The following is a 25,256-nucleotide window of genomic DNA, read 5'->3' as shown; positions in this document are numbered from 1 at the left end:
CAACCAGGAGATTTAAGGCTTGTTGGGTGGGTGGGTGGGGGATTGCCTTATTTAGAAGGGGAAATATACATATCTTACTCATGGAAAGTCTTTTTTTAAGAACCCAGAATTGCCTCAATAAAATAATAGCATGTAACAATTAACATGTACAATTCTCCCAGTGTTTGTTAACAGAGGTGGAGAGAAAGGACAGCTGGACACCTGTAAGCAGGCATTCCCTCTGGCTCAATGAGGAAGAGACCAGATCTAGATACACTAGAGATGAGGATCTAGAACATGCTGTAGAAAATGGCAAAGACTGTGGAGCGTCCTCAGTGGTAGATCCTGAGCTCGTGTTCAGGCAGGTCTTACCAGGATGAAGATGGACTCAAATAGTCATCACCATCATCACTGAGGGAAACATTCTTGTCCTCATGTCTGGCCTTGCCTGAACTCAAAGGAATGAATGTCCTGTCTCTGCAGGCATTGCAAACTTCTCTGTACTGACTATGGCGCCCCTGAGGGACATTCAGGACATTTAGTCTCTTCTCATCTGTGGGGACATTTGCAGGAGTTAAAGGAAAGTATCACTAACAATAACGATGAATACTATGGAATACAATCATATCAGATCACCCAGGGCTGAATGCCCCACAACTTAGATCTCCTTCAATCTTCACAACCCTCTACAAGGGGTGTCTTAGGGGAATCTTATTACTTGTCCTACATTAAATAAAAAAAAAAAAAGCTCTAAGCTCACATTCCTGGAATCAGAATTTGGCAGAAAATTGGACCAGGTTCAAAGAAGTGTAAGACAAGTGATTAGGAACTTGGCAGAATAACAAGGAAAGAATAAAATGACTAAGTGTGTGTAGTGAGATGAAGGCTAGGGAGGAAGTGGGAGATGTGGACAGCATCTATGGTCTCTGTTGAGATTTGTGATCTCCAGAGATAGGATGGTAGATATTATGTCAGGGTGGCAGTGTGGATTTAATCATCAAAAAAATCAAAAAAATGGAACGATGTGAAATCAAGGGATGCCTCGGTCCATCAAAATGGCATTACCTTGGAAAACACATTGTAAACGACAAGCGAGGGCAAAGCAGGCTACAGGTGTAAATACTATTATATGTGTGCAAAACGCTCCTTGGCCAAATCCCGGGCAGCAACCAATTGTTCTTTGAGATGTATCAGATTTGTTTGAAGTGCAGAGCTAACCTAAATAGCCTCCTGGTTTCCCACTGCTTCTTTCAGCTTTTTCCTCTCCACCTCCCTCCTTCTTCCTCCAGGGGGCACCAACACCCCATCCTTGGGACATGTGGGTTCCACACTGAATGTTGAAAACATCTCTCTACAGGAAAGAACCTGGTTATAGACAAATAAACCAATAACGAGACTTCCTATTTTAGTTTCAAATATCTCTAAAAACAAATTGCATTTTGTTTAATGCCAGACCGATCATTAAACAAGAAAATCTAGCCAATTGGGGAGACTGTGTTCAGGGTCTTAAGATGGGAAAGACAGAGTTCAACAATTATGAGTGATTGTGTATTCACACGTGCAGGATATTTTTCTTAAGTCTTGGTGGGAGCATGAAAAGAGACCATTTTTGTATGGGGGACTGGTATACAAACCAGCAAGCACATATTGGCCACAAACAGTCTTTGTTAAAACCCAGGCAGCAGCCATGTCAGAGGTATGCCAAAGTAAGCTGAGCATGCCTCTGTTGAACACATAACAGTTTTATTTGGGGCAAGGAATACTAAATACAAAGCATATATCAACTTGGACTTACTGCATTCTTTCAACACTTGCTTTCATGTGGAATGATGGACGTGCTTCATCTCTCCCACTCTTCTCATCCTTATTATTAAGGCTTTTTCTGGGTGGTAAAATCCACAAATAACATGAGTATCATATCATCTGTTATGCACTTGAGTGGCTGGAAGCAATGTTTCTGGTAGGTTGTTTTTTTTTTTGGTATTGAGCTAATGACCACGTGGTAGAAGTCACTATTTATAAAGGCTGTTTACACAGAGTTTACTTGCTTTGATCAAATAAAATTTACAATAATTAAAATCTAACATTGACTGATTCACATAATTGTTATTGTGCTACAAAGTTATTAAGCATAAATGGTAAGCAGTTTGCATAATTAATAGTTTCATCTAGCAAAGCCAGATTTGAGTGTTTTATTCCTTGTTCTACTTTGATTCTGGTCATAGATATAAAATCATAACAGTGTTGCTATTTTTTCTTGGTGCATTGTAGTAAAAAAACATAATGAAGTTTTGAATGATAGGGACATATGTGCACACAGCACTTGGTGAGCTTTCTCTCAGATCCCATCCCACTCCGACCCCTTCCCCATACATGGAACTGAGATTGACACTGATAACTTTGTACATGGCATCATTTGAAGTCTCCCCCCACTTTCTTTCCCAGACCCCCTCCATCACTCCACTGGGGTTTCTCTTTCTTTATGTAACAGAGTCCCTCTTATATCCCAATTTCTCCCTACCTTCCACATACGAGAGAAAACAACTGACCCATCACTTTCTGTGACTGGCTGATCTCAGCATAATATTCTCTAGCTCCATACATTTTCCTATGAATGACATAATTTTGTTCTTGTTTATGGCTGAGTAAAATTCCACAGTGTGTATGTCCCACAATTTTTTAATCCATTCATCTGTTGATGGACACTCAGGGTGCTTCCATAATTTGACTATTGTGATTTGTGCTGCTGTAAACATGAATATGCATGTTGGACACTCAGGGTGCTTCCATAATTTGACTATTGTGATTTGTGCTGCTGTAAACATGAATATGCATGTATTGCTGTAATATTCTGACTTCAGTTCCTTTGGAAAGATACCCAGGAGTAGTATAGCTGAATCATATTGTGGTTTCATTCCCAGTCTTCTCAGGAACCTCCTCATTAATCTCCATAATGGCTACACTAATGTGAGATCTCACTAAAAGTGTATAAGGGTTCCTGTTTCCCCACATCCTTGCCAACATTCATTATTGTTTGTAGTCTTGATGATTGCCATTCCAACTGGGGTTAAATAGAATCTGTGTAGTCTTGATTTGCATCTCTCTGATTGCTAATGATGTTCTTTATCTTGGTAACAATGGTAGTCATCATTATTACCATCATCATCTTTCCTATCCACTGACCTACTCTGACATCCACATGTATTAGAAGAACAATATGTTAGAAAATCTGGCTCCCAACATTAGGGGAACCTTGATCTCAAATCCTTTCTCTTCCTGTTTCCCAGAGCAAGGTTCCCAGGACTTTGCCTTGTCTACCTGTACTTAATTCCCTTGGTAACCTGAGTCAACTTCCTAGGATGGTTGTAACAAATTACCAAAATTATGATGACTTAAAACAACAGAAACCTATGTTCTCACGATTTTGGAAGCTGCAAGTCTGAAATGGAGCTGATGGCGGGCCCATGTTTTCTCCAAAGGATCTGGGGGAGATCCTTCCTTTCCTCTTCCTAAATTCCAGTGGTTGCTAGCAATCCTCTGTGCCCCTTGGCTTGCATCTCTCCCTTTTCACTGTTGCATTGAGTTCTTCCTCTATGTCTCCGTGTTCATATTTCTTTTTTCTTATAAGGAGATTAGTTCTACTGGACTTAGGGACCACCATAATCTAGCCATAGGCTGTCCATGAACTTTGAAGGAACACCGTTTACTCTAGGACATACCTTCAGCCCTATTGCATCTCCTTCCTGAAGGGCCCTTGATCTGTTCCTTCCTTCTCCCGCTCTTGACTGGTTTACTTGTTGCCATGTATTCACACCTGGAAGAGGTCTGGGTCCAGTTGAATAAATATTAAAAAAAAATTAATCCCAGAAGTATGCTTTGTAAGGAGTGTAAAGCTGCAATAACTCCAAGATTTGACCCTAGAAATTTCCTGAAAAGGGGAATTGTGTAGAATTCCCCTTTCATAGGCCAATGGCAAAGCCATAAGAGAATGTGAAATACACTGGTGAAAAACTGAGTGTCCAGAAGCCTTAGAACAGAGAGGTGAAGGGAAAAGAGTTGATTTTAAGGAGACGAGTTTGCTGGGACACAATTCTCTCCTCTTGGAGCTATACCCCAAGGAGATGAAAAGGGTGTTTTGAGAGATAGAGATTTAAAGCCACCATTATGTTTGGATCCATTTCCTATTACTTGACACTTTTTCAACAAAACAAAACTATATTAACTAACTTGTTGCTATTTTTAATGGAAAGAAAAAAATATTTTAACCCAAATGTGACCAGGACAGTGAAATAAAATTTGGTGGATGAGCACATGCTAATGGTGGTTCCTTTGGTCTTTTTTTTCTTTTTGAAAAAAATTATAAGGTGGAGTCTCTAGGAGAAATGGCAGATATTTGGCAGAATAAAGGAAGAATGAGGAGGAAGCTGTGGGCTTTAAGGTTTTGCTGAGTGTGGTTAGCTTATCTCTGTCTCTACAGGGACATGGACAGAAGTGTTTCATATTTAGAGCAGCTGGGCCTACCTACATCACAACAGGTGTTTCCTGTGAAATGGGCTGTGTCAACAATTATTACCAAATCCTAGGCCTAGGGTGCTAAAATTCATGGGTGATGCATGGATGTCATAAAATAATTATTGTATTTATTTGAGGGCCTCAGAAGGGCTCCAAGGCCACATTCATTGTAGTTGTCACAGAAGACTCTTCGAATGATGTATGTCAGGTGATGAAAAGAAAATCCTACTAAGTCATATTTTAAGGCCCAAACAAAAATTTTAGCCAACCAGATGTTCTGGGCAGGGCTAGGGGTAATTTTAGAGCAGACTCAGCTGGCTCACAGAGATTCAGAGGTTGTTAGACCAAAGTAAGCCAGAGATTTCTCCTGATCCACTCTTTTTCCACTGAGAAAATGGAGGTTAGAGAAAGGAAGTGATCTGTCCAAAAGTCTCACAGATGATTCAAGACAAAGCCTGGACGCAGGCCCAGCTCTCCTGAGCTGAACGATTCTTCTGCTGTACTCTACTGCAAAGACTTACTGCTATCTAAGTTCAGCTATTCTCTCCATTCTTCAGCATGCCATAGTGATGAAGCCTTTGGGCTTTTTTTTTTTTTTTTTTTTTTGCAAGTAAAGGCAGCATATAAGCCAAAAAGAAGATGAAAATAAAAATATCTATTTATTTATGTTGTGCCCTGACTTTGTGCCTGAGTCAGCGCCCAGTGCTGAGCCATTATTTGAGCATCTGATCCAAAGACACACAGTGCACTGCTGAGGACCACAGCCTTAATTTAGTCAGAATTCCCACTTTGGGCATCATTTTTTAACTTAACTAAATATTTCCTAGAGGTCGTGTTGCTCTCAAATTAGACATCTCATGTTTCACGCTAGCGGAGGAGATGCAGGATGGGTGGTGGGTGGTTGTAGGTTGCTGATAGTAGGTTTTGGATGCCGAGGTTGATGTGAGTTCTGAAGGTCAATGGGACAAAAAGAGTCGCATTAGTGTTTGATCACTTGGTGGTATGAACATGCAGAAGTCACTCTCTATAAACCTTTTATCCCCACCTCCCCACAGTCATGTTCTCTTTGGGAAATATACACATTTGGTCTAAAAGGTAAATGTTACAAACCACTCCTTTTAATTTCTGTTCCTTCTGCCTGGAGCTAGCTCTGAATCCTGGGTATATGGGTAGAGACAAAGGTACTTAGTTAAAGCACTGCTGCAGCCTAGCACAGCAGAGCTGAATCGTAGGTGCCGTCTTTGACACTTATGCTTCCATTGCTGGGCTCTTGAAGGATCCAGGAACCCCTTCAATCTTTCCTTTCTACGACTCCGTTCTGTCACCAGGTCCATTCGGTCTTCATTTAAATCAGCCACAGCTTTTCTCATTGTCTGTGTCAATTGCTGCAGCTCTACCTGAAGCCATTGTGGTCTCATGGGGATGGTGGACTGATCTCCTCGAGTTAGGTTTTGTTCCTGCACAAATATCTGTCGTATTGGATGCTGTGAAGTCTTCCTAAAACACCACTGTCATCGAAACATGTTCTCTGCAGATGTGTCTTGAATGACACTAGAAATTGGACTGCCTTCATGGCTAAGAATTTACTCATCAGCCTGGCTTGAAATCTGAATTACGTAATTTATTCTCAAGAATCTGTATTTGCCTCTCCTTGCCTTTTGGATCAACCAGAATCTAAACACTCAAGATCTTTCTTCTACCCTAATTTTACTGTTCTGTAGTCTCCTCATGCACCCTCTTCCTTCAGATTGCTCACCATCTGAGTGACTTATCTGATAGCCATGGGTCATGTGCTATTTTTACTTCTTGTTTTTTTTTTTTTTTTTTGTGTGTGTGTGTTTGAGGATTGAACCCAGGGGCATTCTACCTCTGTACTAAACCCCCAGCTCTACTTTATTTTTTTTTATTTTAAAACAGGGTCTCACTAAGTTGCTGAGGGTCTTGCTAAGTTGCTGAAGCTGGTCTCGAACCTGTGATCCTCTTGTCTTAGCCTCCCAAATACTGGGATTACAGGTGTGCACACCATACCTAACCAAATGTTTACTTTTGATTATGTGACTTTCCTCCTCAGCTCAACCTCTTCTCCAGATATTCTTTTCAATCGATTGTAACCCTTCCTGTATTTTAAAAGTCCATACCAAGGACCAACTTCTTTCATAATGACATTTATAGTCACTCAGGTAAATTATTTCATCCCTTCTGAGCTATCTACACTACTTCCTGAGAACCATAAACTATAGGATCTGATGATGGTCAATACAAGACTTCATTATAGATTATCTTGTATCATTTTTCAGTTGTTTTCATGTCCATTTCATTCGTAAATAGAAATCCCAATACCTCCCCTCAAGGATTGCCACATTAAAAGTAAAGTGCTCACAACTGTGTCTGGCATATAGTCAACCTTTGATGAATTCCCATCTGCTTCCCTTGCACTTTATCAGAAGGTTGAAGGTTATTTGATAATATTGTCTCCTTTATAGCAGGTATTAGATGCAATTATGCAGTAGTTCTTAATCAATACTTATTGACCAGAACATGGTTGACCTAAAGACACATACCCATGAATCTGACATCAAATATGTATATTTATGTACTCTTGGTTCATAATATTATTAATTTCCTAAATCAATACTCTAAAATTATGATATCTGGTAATCTTATTGCCGCAAACCTTAATCTTACTCATTCATTGGTACTTGAATAATCTTCTGGAACACGTACAGACTCAGATTCTTTCTTGATGGTGCAGCATTATCATTACCCTTTTGCTTTGAGACATAGAAAAGCTGAAAGACCAACAAGCCTTGCTGAAAAGCGTACATTTTCTATTTTCATGCACGCCTTGCTTTTCTGTTGGCAGAAGAGAAAACCGGAGCTCCAGAAATTAGGAAGCTGGGCTGACATGAGTCCAACTTTCCAATTCTCAGAGCCCTTGTCTGGACAGCTGCCCTTCTGAGGGGGTGGTGCGTTTTTTACTTTTGCTTTCAAGAGCAGTCTTGTTCTACTCAGATATTCCTTCACAAACTTTTAACTCACTAAAATTAAAACATTTGTTTCTGACTTCCCGAACATTGTTTATAGTTCTCAACTGCTGGCCAGAGTGCACAATTACTCTCTGGAATAAAAGCACTCTAAATCATATTTATTTCTGTTCCAGCTACTATCCATGAAAGCTTGTTTGAGTTTTCTGTACGGTGATAAGATTGATGTTGCACACAATTATCGTCAGCCATGTATATTCGGAAAACAATCCCCAGTTTGGCAATCGTTGTTCCTAAAGCAATATTCTTTTGCTAGACAGTAGTATACCATAAAACAGAGCTTTCCAAAGTACTCTAATCATCCGAATCTAAGACAACATATTATTTATTTCAAATGGTCAGCAGTGTTCCAAATGCCACTGCAAATTAGATTAGAAATTATCCAGTCGGTGTGTAAACACACCACTAATTTACCTAGTGTCTGGTTCTTTTATTTGATATTCAGGAATTTAAATAATTTAATGTTGTTTAGCTCTCAGTTCAACCTTTGCTTTCAGGATATTTACTTGGAACTTCCCAGTATTTGTTTAAGGATATTAGGAGTGCTTGGGGAGGATTTTTTTTTTTTTTTTTTTTACTGCCCAGGAGGCTGGTACAGCTATGTTGTAACACTTGTGGAGATAACGTGGCAAGAGGTTTACAGCAGTCTGGCCTGCTTGGTTGAAGAAGTGATTCTAAAAATTCCTTCTGTCATGAGCCCACCCTTGTAGCTAGGCTCTGTTGAGAGATTATCACCAGGGATACCAGTCTCGGTATTGGAGCAAACCTGATATGGCAAATCAAGCTCCTTTAGAGCATTCCCAGACTTCCATTTTTTAAGTTGTCTTTGTGTGTGTGTGTGTGTGTGTGTGTGTGTGTGTGTGTGTGTGTGGTACTGGGGGTGGAACCCAGGGCTTTTCTACTTCTGGGCTATACTCCCAGACCTATTTTATATTTTATTTGGAAACAGGGTCTCACTAAGTTGAGAGCCTTAGTGAGAGCCTCACTAGGTAGCTGAGGCTGGCTTCAAATCTGTGCGAGCCTCCTGTCTCAGCCTCCCAAGCGTGGGGATTACAAGTGTGTGCCACCACGCCTGGCCCATTTATTAAGATTTTATTTTTATTTTCCTCCAAGCTTTAGAGCCATAGAATAAGGCAAGTCCATATTCTTCTATCTACTAGCTAATAGCCTTTTGAAATGTTTTAATTCATCTGAGCCTCAGTTTCCAATTTGCAAAACAGGAATAGAAATGTCTTCTTGCTTTGGAAACCATTGCAGGGATTAAGTGAGTAGACCATGTAAATAACAGCTCACAAGAAGGTAGGTTATTCTGCTGCAAAAAATCTCATTTTGAATCTTTTTTTACTTAAAGATAATGACAGTTTCTTTAAACCAATGTAATTTGCTATGGATAAACATTGTTTCTCTTCTCTTCTTTTCTTCTCCTCCCTTTAAACTTTTGCCTCAGCTCTTTTCCAGTATTAATTCATTCTCAAAGACCTGGGACTCTTCATACACTGAAGTATAGATTACTGATCACCACCTAAAATCTCAGTCTAGAAGTGGAATTTTTAATCTGGGAGTGGTGGCATATCCCTATAATCTCAATACTTGAGAGGCTGAGACAGGAGGATCATAAGTTTAAGGATAGCCCCGGCAATTTAGTAAGGCTCTCAGCAATCTAGCAAGACCCTGCTTCAAAATAAAAAATAAAAAGGGCTGGGAGTGTAACCCAGAGGTAGAATACCCTAGGTCAATTCCCAGTAGCAAAAAAATAAAAAAGTGTTTTTTTTTTTTTTTTTTTTACTCCAATGATGTTTCTCCCAAGGCTTTTAATATAAAGGATTGAACAGATACAGTCTCACAGGCATGGATTATCCTGTAGATTATTTTTATGCATAATTACTTGAGTGTAAGGAGCTATGTGTCTGGGCTAGTCTAGATGCTGAAAACATTTTAGGAAAAAAAGATTAAAATTTGGGGTAACTTGTATGAGGTAGGGATTGTTGTTGTTGTTATTATTATTATAATTTGGTGCTATTCTACCTCTGACCTATATCACCTTTTCTCTTTACTTTTTACTTTGAAAAAGGGTCTCACTAAATTGCTGAAGGCCTCGCTAAATTGCTGAGGCTGGCCTGGAACCTGTGATCCTCCTGTTTCAGCCTCCCAAATACTGGGATTACAGTGATGCACCACTATTAATCCCTTTTGCAGGGATTAATTTGACCCTATTCAACATGACCAGTAGAGAAATAGTAACACAGTAGAATGGGGCAAGAAATTAAGGAAGCCAAGAGTAGTCTTGAAGCAGACAGCTCACGTTCTCCCATAGGGCCCCTTAGAGTCCTTACAGCCTAACAAAGAGCTCTTCTGTAACCAGACGGGGTTAAGGGCTACATTTACGTTAAAAATGCTCAAAATAGAGCTGGTGGCCATGGGAGATTTGCTTTATTAGCTCATTTTTATGTATGAGAAAAACTGTAGGCAAAAAATTTCAGTATTCATCTTTTTTCAATTTGGGTCTAAGAGATTTTTGGCATTAAAGCTTTTTCAGTTTCAAACGTTCCAACTCTTGCTGTATTTATGTGACGCCAAACTAACTAGTTGAAAAATTACAAGTATGGGAAATTATCCAGCTCTTTTGTCTATGAATTGCCAACCAACCAGGTTGCCTGATTTTTTTCATTTCACTGAATTGTCCCATCATTCAAGTGAATTGACTGACAGTGATCTGCAAGGTACAAACAAAGCATAAAATCTGTTTTGTATAATTCCAAGTATTAATTCATTGTTGCCTAATAAAATATGTTCATTGTAGAAAATACAGTTAATACAGAAAATGTCAGAAAACAAAAATCACTCAAAGTCCCATAATATACAAATATTGATGCATACCATTGCTGGATTTTCATGCATATACATATATATGGAAAAATACTTTAAATAAAATATCACCTGATTTTTCTTTGTAAAAATTTAGTGGAATAATATACATATATTAGTAAATAGCCTTAGAAATTATGATTTTTTCTTGTTGTTTCTGTATATAGATGTGCTATTATTTATTTCATTAATCCTCTATCCTCTAATTCTATAATGGGTGGGCATTATTGTGATTTCCAATTTTTTGGCTATTATAAAATAATTCTGCATTAAAACTATTTTTTTCTCTTTGCAGAACTGGGGATTGAACCCAGGGACATTCTAGCCCCGAGCCCCACTCCCAGCCCTATTTTTTATTCTTTATTTTGAAACAGAGTCTCACTAAGTTGCAGAGGGCCTCACTAAGTAGCTGAGGCTGGCCTCAAACCTGCCATCCTCCTGTCTCAGCATCCCAAGTACTAGGATTACAAGCATGCACCACCACGCCCGGCTTGCAATAAAACTTTTTAAAAATATAAATCTTTGTGTGTATACTTTTGATTATTATGTCCATAGAAGACTTTTGAAATAGATTATTTAAAAATAGACAATGCATATTATAAAACTTCCTACCAGGAAGGTTATAGAAAAATTATAGCAAATTTATATTCCTACATCCAAAGCTCTTTATGAGAATTACCCTTCTATTTTCTTGCCAATGTTTAATTTTTACCAGTTTGATAGGTGAGAAAAATGATACTTCATTGCTTTATTTATACTTCTTAAATTACTAATGAGAGCAGACATTTTTCATTTTTATTGGCCATGTGCATTTTTGGTGATTATTCTTATTTCTAAATGCCTTCTCTTCAAAATGAGGAAAAGCAAATAGCAGCAGACTAAAAGACCGCCTTTAAGTTTTCATTTCCAGAAAGTCAAAGAAAAACACTTTAACAAATTGTTTTCCCTTTTTCAGATAAATACTCAAAATGATGATTTGATTCATTTGCTCTTGTAGCAATTATTGTTGGATTTACTAAACTTTTGTTTTTAAGAACAATTAGTAAGATGTTAGTGCCAACCTGAAAAAAAAAAAGTTTAAAAAGATCACTTTTCTGCCCAGCGGGCCCAGGCTCTAAGGCCCTCTGCTGAGGCCGTCTGGTTCTGGCGGTGCTCCAGTCTCGGTCTCAGAACCGTCTTGGGCTCAAGCTTCGAATGCTGTCTCCTGTCACCTTCCCAGAAAAGGCTTGTGGGGAAGCCGTTACAGCCTGAAAATACTCATTGGCTGCTTCTTTCAAGTCATTAGCAGATATTCCATCTCTTGCAAGTGTTTATTCTGAAATCATAGAAGGCAAAATTAACAATTATTCCTAGTCACTTTCACTTACGTGTTCATTAAAATCAAGCGTCGTCAGCCCATTTGTTACTACGCAGTCATAACCTCGATATGACCGTTTCCTTTGATTCTGCCTAAATTCTCCTTCCTTCCTGCCAAAATAAACGGATCACATGCTCATCTGTAAAATGCAAAATCCTCTGGCATTTCTAAAAGAACAAACTAGAGTGTCTTGGTAAAGTCTTTCTTGAGGTTTCATTTAATTTTTTTTAAATAGTGTACTTTTTCTACTTTGCTATAAATTATAATCAAGAAAAAGTAGCCAAATCAGCAATGGCTAGTGTGTTTGAGCCAGGCCCTATAAATAACTATGCCAGCTAGTCCTAATGTGGAAAAATGGAAAACCAGATCCTGTTAACAAAAGGAAAATTCCATTTTTTATGCATAGTACTGTTCTTATTCCTGGCCTTGTGAGAAACAAGCACTTTCTCTTTTTCCATATTTATTATATTAATGTGTTGGCAGTGCCGGTATTTCAATCTTTATAGTAAAGGCACAGATCTGTCACCAAGCTCATTTCGTACAAAGCTTGGTCTTTGCAGAGGCAAATTGGTACTTTCTTCCATCTTCTTATATTTTCCCATTCTCTCTTAAAGTGGTCTGTTTTGCCTCCAACACAGGCCACAAATGGGCAGGGACCCTTCTTTAGATAGAATTTAGTGGGCGCTGTCAGGCCCATAGAATGCACAAAGGATACATAAAAGAGTGTCAGTGGCAGGAAGGCGCCCGGTTTATCTAGTTCTGCCCTTTGGGGAGATATCTCTGATAGCCTCCCTTCACTCCTGCACTATTGTGCATTCAATGGAATACATTTTCCTCTGATTTATGGGATAATTTCCTTCAATGTAGCAGGTCTTCTTATGACAGGGGAAAATTAAAGAAGTACTGTAGAAGTTAGGTGTAATCCTAGTACTTGGGAAGCTGAGGCAGGAGAATTACAGGTTTGAGGACAGCCTCAGCAACTCAGTAAGACTCTCAGCAACCTAGTGAGATCTTGTTTCAAAATGAAACATAAAAAGAGCTGGGAGTATAGCTTAGAGGTAGGATGTCCCTGGGTTCAGTCTCCAGTACCAAAAAGAAAAAAAAATTACTTTAGGTAGGGAAGCACTTTTGCCAACACCATCTTTTCCCTCAATTATTTATTGTGAGGATTATTAAATTTTTTTTGTGTTATGGGGACTGAACCTGGAGACATAGTTATACCCCAGCCCTATTTTATTTATTTTGAAACAGAGTCTCACTAAGTTGTAGATGGCCTCACTAAGTTGCCAGGGCAGGTTGCAAACCTGTGATCCTCCCATCTCAGCCTCCCAAATACTGGGATTACAGGAGTGGACTGGCACCCCTAAGCTTATAATAATGTCAAAATAATTTCATAGCAAAAACCTGAATACCCACCACATAGCTTCACCATCGCCATTTACTCTACCGTATCACACCTCTGTCCATTGTTAATCTATCATATCTTAATGCATTTCAAAATAAATTGCATATGATTATATTCCACGTAAGTACTTTATCATGTGCCTAATCGAGTAGCATTTAATAGTTTCTTGGTTTTCTAATTTGATGTGAAATGTACATATAATAAAATGTACAGATATTAAATGTACATTGGTAGCATGTTTCAAATACATATGTCTGTGTAAACGTAACTCCTATCAAGACACAGAAAATTATCATCCCAGAAAGTTTCTTTATGCCTATCATCCTGCCCTGTCCATATTATAAAATATCATATGAAGGACTCATATTAGAGAGGCAGGAGGAGGTAGAAGACATGGTCGATGTATGATATGTGCATGTATGGAAGCATCTCACTGAAACATTAATTTGTACAATATGTGTTAATAAAAATCAAAGACAAATGTCTTCTGTGGCGTATTCTTCTTTGAGTGAGGCTTCTTCCATTCAGCATGCGTTTGAGGTTCACCCCATAGTCTGTAGTTTACTCCTTTTAATTTTTCTATTGTAGTCACTGCCTGCAGCAGTTTGTTTATTCATTTTCCTGTTAATAGATAGCTGGTTACTTTCTAGTGTTTTGGCTATTGCTAACGTTGCTACTAATATTCTCATAGCAAATTTTCTAGACAACAAATACTTAGGAGTACACTTGTTATTCATTGTACCAGTTCTCCCTATTGTCTAATTTCTAAAACAAGACTTATGTTGTTTTTGGAAAAAACACCTCAGGAAAGGTGTACATTTAATTTTATAAGCAGCCAGTAAGTAAGTTTGCAAAGTTGTTGTGTGCTTTTATATTTTCACCAACAACAGATGAATGTTTCAGATAGTCTGCAACATAACCAACATTGGGTGTTGTCATTGTTTTAAATACACATACTACTGGGTGTAGATACCACTATATTTTAATATATGTCTTTTTTTGGTGGTACTGGGGTTCCTGTAAACCCTTCTATCTCTGGGCTACACTCCCACACCTATTTTATATATTTTTTTATTTGGAAAGAGGGTCTCTTAAGCCAGCGAGGCTGGCTTCGAACCTGTGTGATCCTCCTGTCTCTGCCTCCCAAGCATGGGGATTACAAGCATGCACCACCACACCTGGCTTGATATATGTATTTTTGTCCAGTTCTTGGGATTAAACTCAAGGGCATTTTATCTCTGAACTACACTGTCTTTTATTTTTTATTTTGAAACAGGGTCTCACCAAGTTGCTGAGAGCCTTGTTAATTGCTGAGGCTTGCCTTGAACCTATGATCATTCTGTCTTAGCCTCACAAGTACAGGATTACAGACCTGCACCTTGCCTGACAATATGTCCTTTAAATTCTAACCTCAATGCAATTGATGCTTAAAAATTTTTAACTATCTTCCATCACTTTGGAAAAATTCTGTCCCTTAGCTTTTGAGATACTTTATATCTTTCTTTCTATTTTTTTCTATTAAGGTGACGAGCACAGAGTATAAAATAAAATGTACAAATAAACAGCAAAGGATGGTAATATCAACAAATACTCTGACAGAAGCCTGATAACACTAATGGCTATCACTGCATAGAGAGTTTATTGTACACCACACACTCTGCTAAACCCCTTATGGAAGTTTTTGTCATTTATTTTTAAATAATATTGTGAAGTAAGTAACTATCCCCTATTACAAATGAAGAAACCGAAGCTCAGAATGTTAAAAATTGCCCGTGGTCACACTGCTACCAAGAGGCTGGCCGAACTCACAGAGTGCGTATTAACAAGGCCACGTGAACATATTATTTCACTCAAGTAATAAATAGGATGTCATATTTTCCACTAACTGGTAAAGATATTCATAATGTCAGTGACCCCCAGAAGGACAAGCAGAGAAAGAAAGTGTTTTTCTCAGCATTATTTGCAGCATTCACACAACGCTGAGTTAATTCATTATCGGACCTCAGCATAACCCCGTAATGGGTAATTCGGCTTTCGTGTAGTTCATTGTCTTTTCTTTTCTTTGGTTTGCTTCACAGATGGAGTACTTTCGAATGTCTATGAAGAATTCCCCATCTGGATTAGATCCACCTCAGATGGAAGTCAAAGAGAGGTACAGGCTCCTTGCTCCCACTGGGATCATCAGGATAGGAAGACTTTTCCAAAAACAACATACGTCTGGTTTCATAAATTGGACAACAGGGAGAACTGGTGCAATGAGTAATAATCACTTACATACTTTTCCTTTGGTAGCTTTTTCGGGTCTTCCTCAGATGTCATTAGACCCTTTGTAAGATGGCCGTGGTGACAGCCAATGAGCCTGCGGCTGGATGGTTCTTGAATAGCTCTTACCTTCAACTGCTTATATTCCATATTTATCTAAGTGATTACTGATGATACATTGCATTTTAATGTGTCTTACCTCCATTCATTTTACTCTCACAATGGGGAATAAAAAAGGAAATTGAGATGCAGAAATTCATTCATTCATTTACTCAACAAAGGTTTCTATTATGCCAAAATAGTCACAGCACTGAAAGACAGTCTTTTTTTAAAAGCTTATGGTTGGGGACAGAGACAGACATATTATTTGATCACTACCTTCAGATGTTTAAAAGTGCTATAAGTGGTTTATGTAAAGAGTGTGATGGAAGCAGAGAAGAATGGACAACTATTGCTTGCTGATAATAACAAGGTCTCAATAGAGATACAGGAGGAGCTGATTCTTTGACCAATGCTTCTGTAATTAACAAAAAATACTTTACTCCTTATTATAAAAATATACAATCTTGCTCTAAAATATTTAAGAAGGCTTATAAAAAGATGAATACATACGGAAAATTATTTATATGTTAATAATTTTTAACTTTTTCAAAGTGGATTCACAATGTTGTGCCTTCAAACAAACCCAAAAGGTATTTTTTTCCTCTTCTTTTTTTTTTTGGTGGTACTAAAGATAGGACCCAGTAGGGATTGGGTAAGGGCTAACTGGGTGATGTGTGCATGTATGTCTCCACAAGTCTTTTATCACATGAAGATGTATGACTACAGTGCACCAATAAAAAAAAATTTAAAAAAAGATGGAACCCAGGAACATTCTACCTCCAAGCTATACCCCTAGCCCTATATTTTATTCTTTATTTTTGAAACAGGGTCTCACTGAGTTGCAAAAGGTCTCACTAAGTAGCTGAGGCTGTCTGAAAACTGTGATCCTCCTATCTCAACCTCCCGAATGCTGAGGTTACAAGTGTGTGTCACCACACCCAGCTCTTCTCTTATTACATATTTTTTCCCCTCATCAGCATGAATGCAAGGATGGCTTGGGCCATCCCATGATGTCAAGATCCATGGAAAAGTTTTCAAAGGAAAGAGTTATGGTTGCCAATCAGTTGTTATCCCCCTTTCCTCGACTAACATGCAAGAAAGTATGGAAGCCCTGGTGGGAGACTAGATACACATTCCACTGCCCCTTGGCTTCCTCTAATCCTGATCCATACATCCAAGATGCTTCAAGTTTCAAATGTCATCATCAAACGTCACTATTAACTTCATTTCTGATGTCTTTATAGGGCAAGCCTGAATGGTGGAGAAGGTAGTGGAGAAGGTGATAAAGGGCCAGCTCTTACACAAGTAGGATCCCGGGGACAAACTCCTATGTAATCTTTTTCATAACTCTCCACTGAAGTAGATTTGGAATATTCCTTTGAAACTTAGTATTGTTTGGAATATGGTATCCAAGAAAGGAAGAGAGTCTAACACATACTCTCAAAGAAAGGAAAATGGAATATGAATTTGGTGCAATAAAATCTCGTGACAGTTTTGGATGAGAATCGGACATAATATTTTATCTGTTGGACTAAATTAAACCAAACGAGAACAAGCTGTTGCAGAGCTTTTAACTAAAATGTTCAATTTTGTTATCCTTCACCTCTTTCCTTAGAAGATGAATGCAATAAAAATAGCCCCTCTTTCCTTAAAAAGGGTGCTTGTTTTATTTTCTGATTAAGTCTTTCATCCATCTTCACTCTTTGTCACCTCAAAGATTTGAGACATGTTTTGCTGCCTAGAAAAACCCATTCCCTCAATCTGCTATCAGTTTTCCATTCCTTTCCTTTATTCTTCAGTCATTGGAGTAGCTTTGATTTTTGTACTGGGGATTAAATCCAGTGGTGCTCTACCCTTGAGCTACATCCCCAGCCCTTTTTAGTTTTTGTTTTGAAACAGGGTCTTGCTGAGTTGCTGAGGCTGTCCTCAAACCTGCAATCCTCCTAGCTCAGCCTCCCAAGGACTAGTATTACAGGTATGCACCACCACAACCCAGCTTTTTGTTGCCTTTGAACAACTGTATCAGACAAACTTGATTCCAGTAATAAGCTATGCGCTAGATTAATTCTTTATAAAATTCATGGAAAATCATTTAAAAAGGGTGTTGGGACATTTTGCTTGTACTTCAAGTTCCATTTCTGCTATGTTTCAACAAAAATCTATTTGGGGGGGATTCTTTTTCTTTTCTTACACCTCCCTTTTCCTTCTCACCTTAAAAGAAGTTGACAATTTTCTAAGTTAATGCTTGATGTCTTTTCCTAGAATAGAAGACACAGGCTCCAGCTCTGACCATCCTTTCAAGGGGAAGATGGCCCATTGCCCCTGGATAGGAAGTGACACCGTTGAATTATGAGTCTGGACCACTGCTGAGCGGAGCTCTTTGGAGCCAGAAATCTGAGTGGTAGCAAGAGAAAGGAGTTGGCAGCTGGAGGGGAGGGAAAGTGTGGTTGGAATGAGGACTAGGACTATGTTTAGGGAAAGCATAAATGCAGCGGAGACCAGGGAAGGGCACTTGGCTTATGCTACACAGAGAGAACTGAGAAGCCAGGGGAGACTCAGGCTGTTCTGGGCCAGACTTCAGCCTGCCATACTGCCATTGCGTCTCCAATATTACTGACAAGTGGGAAAGCCCATGGTTACAATACTTTTCAATGGATCATGCAAACCACAGGCAGGCAAACCAGCAGATGAGGCAGAGGAATTCTATGTGTGTGGGGTGGGCGAAAAGCAATCTGTATACACTTGCAGGTCTGTGCTTATGTGACTTTGCAAACTCATCTCTAATCTCTTAGGTCTGGAAATTAAGCCTACATGCCAAACTTTCCTGTTTATCTTGATTTAGGTCAGGTTAGATGGCTGTGGAAACAGGACTTATCTGGTAGTGGATTATTATTGTTTACATTGCTTCCTGACCCAGCCTGAATACCAGTACAGAAATATTTAAAGCTACTGTGTTGCCTTTTCCAAAGTTTCAGGGACTTTGGGTTTAAGTGAGGCCAATATTTGAATAAAGGGTCAAATTGGTGGTGTAGATCTCTTTGAAATAATCTTAAACTCAATTTTATTGCTCAAGACAAGAAATAATCATGCCAAATGACTATTGTGTTGGTCCCTGCTACCCAAACAGTAGCAAGCAGTAAATTGGGCCACATGGGGGATGTTTATGACCAGAAGAGAGTGATAATATGGACACAGAGAATCCTTGGGATAGAAGTGAATCTTAAATCCATGTTATTTAACTTACATGCTTTCTAGAGATTATTTGTTTTACAAAGACAAAGGTGCTATAAAAAAGGATAAAAAGATAGTTGTAGTAGAATGAACAAACACCGAAGCCTTAAGGGAAACAGAAATTTAAGTTTCTGAAACACATAAAAATAGTGAATTCCTGTGCAGCTGACACAAGAACTGATCGAGGCTATCACACAGGTGGGCAAGTCCACTGTAGTGGTCTTTACACTACAAGAAGGATTCTCTTGGCCCTTTTGCCACTTGGGACTAAATTCTTCCTTGTTATAGGGGGTTGTTCTGATATTTGCAAAATCCCTTTTTCCCACCAATAGCCCCAGCGGTGACAGCCAAAAATGTCTCAAAACAGCAAACCCAACCTTGGTTATAAACCACTGATCCAGAGCAATTACCAAGACTAGCCCAGATACTAAGTAATTAGACATTTATTTAATAGTATCTTAAAAAATGTAATAACAGATAAAATGGTGTTGTGGAAAAGGCTCAGGCTTTAGGGCCAGGCAAATATGAATCCCAAGTAAGATTATTTTATCTAAGTCATAGAGTTTGTCCAATGAGAGTCCCTTGAAATTGTGGAATGTGAGATCATTGAAAATTCAGGACAAAAAAGAGAATTTTAAAAAATGTTCAATATAAAGAAATTTATACTAATTTTAAAAAGACATTATTTTTTGTGTTTCCCAAAGGACATGTGGGGTATGTGTGTGTGTGTGATGTTTACCTGAGCTTCTAAAATATAATACCATCGATAGAGTAAATTACTTAAGTCTCTTAGTTTATTTAGATTATGGATTAGCTACCTATTCTGTGCCATGCACTGTGATAGGCGCTGCAGAATCTAGTGTTGGGAAACAGATTTGGTCCTTGCCTTTCTACTGATCTTCTTGGTGGGCCATCTGAGTCATTGAGCAGGAAACCATGCTGGGGTAAGTCTAAGAGGTGCATAAACTGGGTGTAGTACAGTGGGTTTGGGGAAAGGCAATCTTCATGGTCCCTGAGCACTCTTGCACATTTTTTAAAAAGTTTCCAAGAATGAGAAGTCTTGATCATTCCTCACCTGGGTCATTTCTCAGGGTTATGTCTGCAGCAAGCAGCCTTCAGGGATAGGCGATTTCTCCCTGTGGGCATTAAGTGCAGGCTTGCTTACTGCTTGCTATAAAGTAGCAGGTCTCCAGGTTCAGTGTCCCTCTCCTGGGGTACTGTTGTGGCCTTCACCTGAGCCCTTCATGCATTCCGCAGTGGAATCAGGGCATATGAGGAGCTGCTGCTCATGATACTTGCTGTGCTGTGATTAATACAGATCTTTGTGTCCGACCCAGGAGGCTCTTGTTGTCTTCTAACATCCATGAAACAAAAGCAAGCTACCTCTTTTTGTGTGTAACGAATAAAATCAAATCTCAGATATTGACAATGGCTTTCAGAAAATGGGATTTAAAACAGCAGGAAAAGAAAGTTATTTATTTAAGAATGAATTTAAAGAGACTTCAGTGCTCTGACTGTGTAAGATTTCTAGAGAGCAGTTCATCCTAAATGAAATGGGCAACATGACTCCAGGTGTAATTTCTTTAAGAAGAAAATGAAAAAGATAATTTACATTTCTAATTGAGAGCTTGAGGATAAAATATTTAGAGATTTAAAGAGACCTCAAGAATTCTCACTTATCCAAAATGAGTCAACCTTAAAGACCCTGCCTTCCCAATCTAAGCTTTCAGTTTCACATGGCTTCCAGGTGGCTCCTATGAGCTGAGAGAAAGGAATGAGGATGAGGAAATAAAGAAGTCATGAGAACTCTACGAAAGAACTCAGGGTGAATGTGAAAAGCACTGTGCTCTGCAACTCAGTGAGACCCTATTTCAAAATAGAAATTAAAAGGGGCTGTGAGTATAGCTCAGAAGGAGAATGCCTGTGGGTTCATTCCCCACTACTAAATATACAATATATGATATGTAATATTACCTATATATGATATATTATTATAGTATATATTGCATATAGTATATATTATGTATAATATATATCATATATATTACTAATATCATATATATACACGATATTGGTAAAAGTATATGCTATTGATTTATCCAAGGTTTATGATACAACTTTTTGATAGGATGAGGACAGAAAGGAGAGAGAGAGAGAAAGAGAGAGAAAGAGAGAGAGAGAGAGAGAGAGAGAGAGAGAGAGAGAGAAGACAAAAAGATAAAAGAGAATATATTGAAGGAGAAGAGGATATAATAGATTTCATTACTCATCTTCTAATTTGGAAATCAATAGAATGTAGAAATACAATGCTATTTAAAAATATGGAGATAGATGTCGTAGGAAATTTTGTCTTAAAGAGTAAGAAAAGAAAATCCAGTGTAGAATCAGAGGATCTGTTGTTCATTATAAGGTTTGGGCAATTCTTTGCTAAAACTAGGTATACTATAACTTTGATAAATATAACAATAAGTAAAAAATAGTGAAACCTTTACAAAGGACTGTACAGTAAAAACCATGGAAGCTGGAGAAAAGCTGTGGGCTCTGGTTCCCTACAACCAAGAAGAAAGCATATTTTGTAAAGGAGAGGATGGTTAAGAAAATGAAATGCTGTTGAGATGTTAATTAAGGTAAAGACTTAAAAAGTGACCGTTGGACTTGGTGTCAGCCATTGGCGACCTCAGTGAGACCAGTGAAGGGTGGAAGGAGATGAGAATCGGCTGCACGTCTTGAAACCGCTTCGGAAAGTGTTAAGCTGTATTTATGTAATACGATGAAGAGTATTGACTTCCCAGAATCCATGAGCCATTTCTACACATGAACTTCACACTTATGTGTAAAAAGGGGAAGAAAATAAATGAACTTAATTAGCATGTACACAAATCTTCTCTCATCCTTCTGCCACGCGGGGACACGTGTGGTCCTGAATACCTCACCAAGAATCTGAGGCCAGAACTACGTGGAAATCTGGGTCTGAGTGGTCACACGCCCTGGGGGATAAATCTTCACCGGATGTTTCCAGCTAGTGATTATTTCTTTTATTTTCTATTTAAATGAAGGCAAGATGAAGCCACTTAGAATGCATTGCCCTTAACAAATAAAATATGATTAGATACCAAAACACATCATCCATCTTCACAGTAATTAGTCCTTATGTGTATTAGCCTTGATTGCTTTTCATAGTAAAAAAGATTTTCTAATCACTTTCTAAATTTTACACTCCTATCAGGAGAATAAAACTTGGGGGAATCCCTGCTTAACATGGAAAGAAAGCAAATTAAAAATTCAAAGGTAAGAAGAAGTTTTGCATATTTGCAGAAGGAGGAAAAAGCTGCAAACCCTCTTACTATTATTATAAGATAAGATGTATTTCTGTTTGCTTATAATTCAGAATTTAGTGGTATATACTTTCCTTATATAAAATATGGTTACATCCAATTGTCAAGAACAGGAAAGGTACCGGGAATTTTTAAGAAGAAAGAAGAATGCATGCATCAATTAGTAAGAATATGAAAATAATCTTTGGTTTAAATATCAAGAAGAGAAAGTTGCATGGAAATGAATTTGAAGAAGTAAGATAGGCTATTTTGGAAACACGATTGGGTTCTGAATGTTTTTATCTCTAGGTTGGCCTAATTTCTTAAAATAAATGTTCCTGCTTTGGGCAACTTGTCTGTTTTGAAGTCAGATACCTTGAGAATTACTTTCTCCTTTTATCTTTAGGGAAATTTCTATATTAGATACTCCCTTGGGAAAACTTCTCCACAAATTCCAGTGCGATAGAGTAGATGGAGGGACAACCACAACGTGCTAGGAGCAGTGAAGGGTGCGCTCCATGATTCCTTTAACTGAATCCCAACAACCAAGTGACATGGACATCATCATGCTCATTTCCCAAAGAGTTTGTGTTACTTAACTAAGGTCAAAGTATTTGAAAGTGGTATCATCAGGGTTTGAACCAGGCCTGTCTGCTCTAAAGTCAGGGCTCTAAACCCCACGTGGTGGCATCTTCACTGCCTCCAAGGTGAGCCACCGTCTCACTCCTGGGCTGTCCTATTCAGTGTCTGTATCCCTACCCAGAAACACAGCAACCATTAAGGGCAATGTCTCTTCTCTTCTTCACTCAAATTCTTGTCCCTATATCTTAAAGCACTTTCTTTTGTGAACAGTTTAATATCAGAATATAATCCCCATTTAGTGCCTCATCGAAGGCTACATATTACTTTTTTAATTCTTTTTTTTTTTTTTTTTTTTTTTTTGCGGGTCTGGGGATGGAACCCAGGGGCATTTAACCTCCAAGCTACAACCCCTGCCCTATTTTTTTTATTCTTTATTTTGAGACAGGGTCTCACTAAGTCGCTGAGGGCCTCACTAAGTAGCTGAGGCTGTCCAAGAACCACGATCCTTCAGTCTCAGCCTCCTGAATGCTGGGATTACAAGTGTGTGCCACCACGCCCGGCTTACATATTACTTTTTTAAATGTGATGTCTCTCCAGTGTGAATGTGTGTGCGTGCGTGTGTGCGTGTGTGTGTGTGTGTGTGTGTGTGTGTGTGAGAGAGAGAGAGAGAGAGAGAGAGAGAGAGAGAGAGAGAGTTTACAGATGTAGATTCAGAACTATACAAACTCTTACCTAAAGAACTTGTAATATCAAGCTCTCACCTGCTTAATATCACCTCAACATCAGTGCTGTAGACTGGAGGTTGCCTTCAGGTCCCTGGGGCTGGTGAGAGGGGCCTCTTCTTTCCTCCCCAGAGCTCTCTCTGGTCTCTGGTCAGCACATTCCCTGTTCACCATCTTGCGTTCTTGCTCCTTTTCTTTGTGCTACACCTTTGGACACAATGCACTGGAGACCTTGCTCAGCATCTGGAGAGAATCTGTCCATGCAACTCTTGTTCCCCAGAGACTCGATGGGAAGGTGAAGCTAAGGAGGAAATGCCCATGTTTCTCTGGTGTGCAGAGCAATTGTTTTGTGTGTGTGTGCGCGCGCTACAGGGGATGGAACTCAGAGGCATTTTACTTCTGAGCTATACCTCCAGCCCTATATTTCATTATTTTATTTAGAAACAAGGTCTCACTAAGTTGCAGAGGGTCTCACTAAGTAGCTGAGGCTGTAGGAGAACCTGTGATCCTCCTGTCTCAGTCTCCCAAGTACTGGGAGTACAAGTATGTGCCACCATGCCTGGCTGCAATGATTTTTTAAATCTCATCACATTATTTAATTTCATAGGTACTGGAGCTTGATCTTCTACCTTGGTCAGCTTTGCTGGGGCTCTGACTGTCAAGTCAACAGATGTCTTCTCAGTCTGGACTCGATTCTAGTCCCTCCAGTCAGCATACTGTTTCCTCATTCTTTTGTGTCCTTATTCTTTCTTTCTTTCTTTCTTTCTTTCTTTCTTTCTTTCTTTCTTTCTTTCTTTCTTTCTTCTTTCTTTCCCCCCTTTTGTTTGGACTGTGGATTGAGACTGTGGGTGTTCTACCTCTGGGTTACATCCCTAACTCTTTTATTTTGAAACAAGTCTTGCTACATTGCTGAATGTCTTGCTAAATTGGAGAGGCTGTCCTTGAACCTGCAATCCTCCTGTTCCAGTCTGCTAAGTACTGGGATTATAGGCATGCCCCAGCATGCCCAGCCTCATTCACTTTTAGTGAAGCTACCTGGAGCTGCCATGCTGTACTCAAACTGCCTTTGATTGTCCCACTACCCAACGATTTGCCCCACCACTAAATGAACTTCTTGGATAGTCAAGCAAGTTTGGTTGAAACTAACACTTGGAGTTAGTGTTTACTGAGCTTATGTTCTAAGCATTTTGTATCACATTATATAACATGCTTATTTAAAATTTCTACAACCTCTGTAGTAGATACTATTGTTATCTCAGTTATTTTATACTTTTATAATTATGCTAATATTTCATATGAATTTGTTAAATTATTCAACAAATATTTATTGAGCATGTACTATTCTGGGCATGGGAGAGACATTAGTGAACAAACCAGATGACGTTGCTCCTCTCATGGAGATGTCCATTTGGTAAGGGCACATCAACAGTTAATAAGGAAACATGCATATATGATATGGGTGCTGGGAAGTACAAGGAGAGGATGTGGAGCATGCTGGAGGAAAGGGGTGATGTCTCAGGTAGGAGATCTGGCATTTCAACAGAACCTTGAAAGAAGTGAGATAGTTGGACTCAGACATCTAAAGGAAGTTCAAGGCAGGTGGAGCCACTTTATGAGCTTGTTCTAGGAGCAGCAAGAGGATCAGTGTGGCTGGGCTAGAGTGAGTATTGGGGGGAGTAGTAAAAATCAAGGTGAAGCAGCCATAGGGAATTATCTGATAGGGTCTTGTAGATTTCCTCCAGCCCAGTACTCCCATACCATAGATGCTAAGATCGAGGACTGGTGGTGGCAGGGCTGGGAGGAGAGCTGCAGCCCTGCTGGACTGAAAGGCGCTGGGCTGTGTTTGGGTTAGAAGGTAGGCCTGATGCTTACAGCACCTTA

Source organism: Muscardinus avellanarius, assembly GCF_963383645.1.
Source record: "Muscardinus avellanarius genome assembly, chromosome: 2".
NCBI classification, from domain to species: Eukaryota; Metazoa; Chordata; class Mammalia; order Rodentia; family Gliridae; genus Muscardinus; species Muscardinus avellanarius.
The sequence above is the reverse complement of the archived record's forward strand: the minus strand, read 5'-3'. Positions refer to the sequence as shown.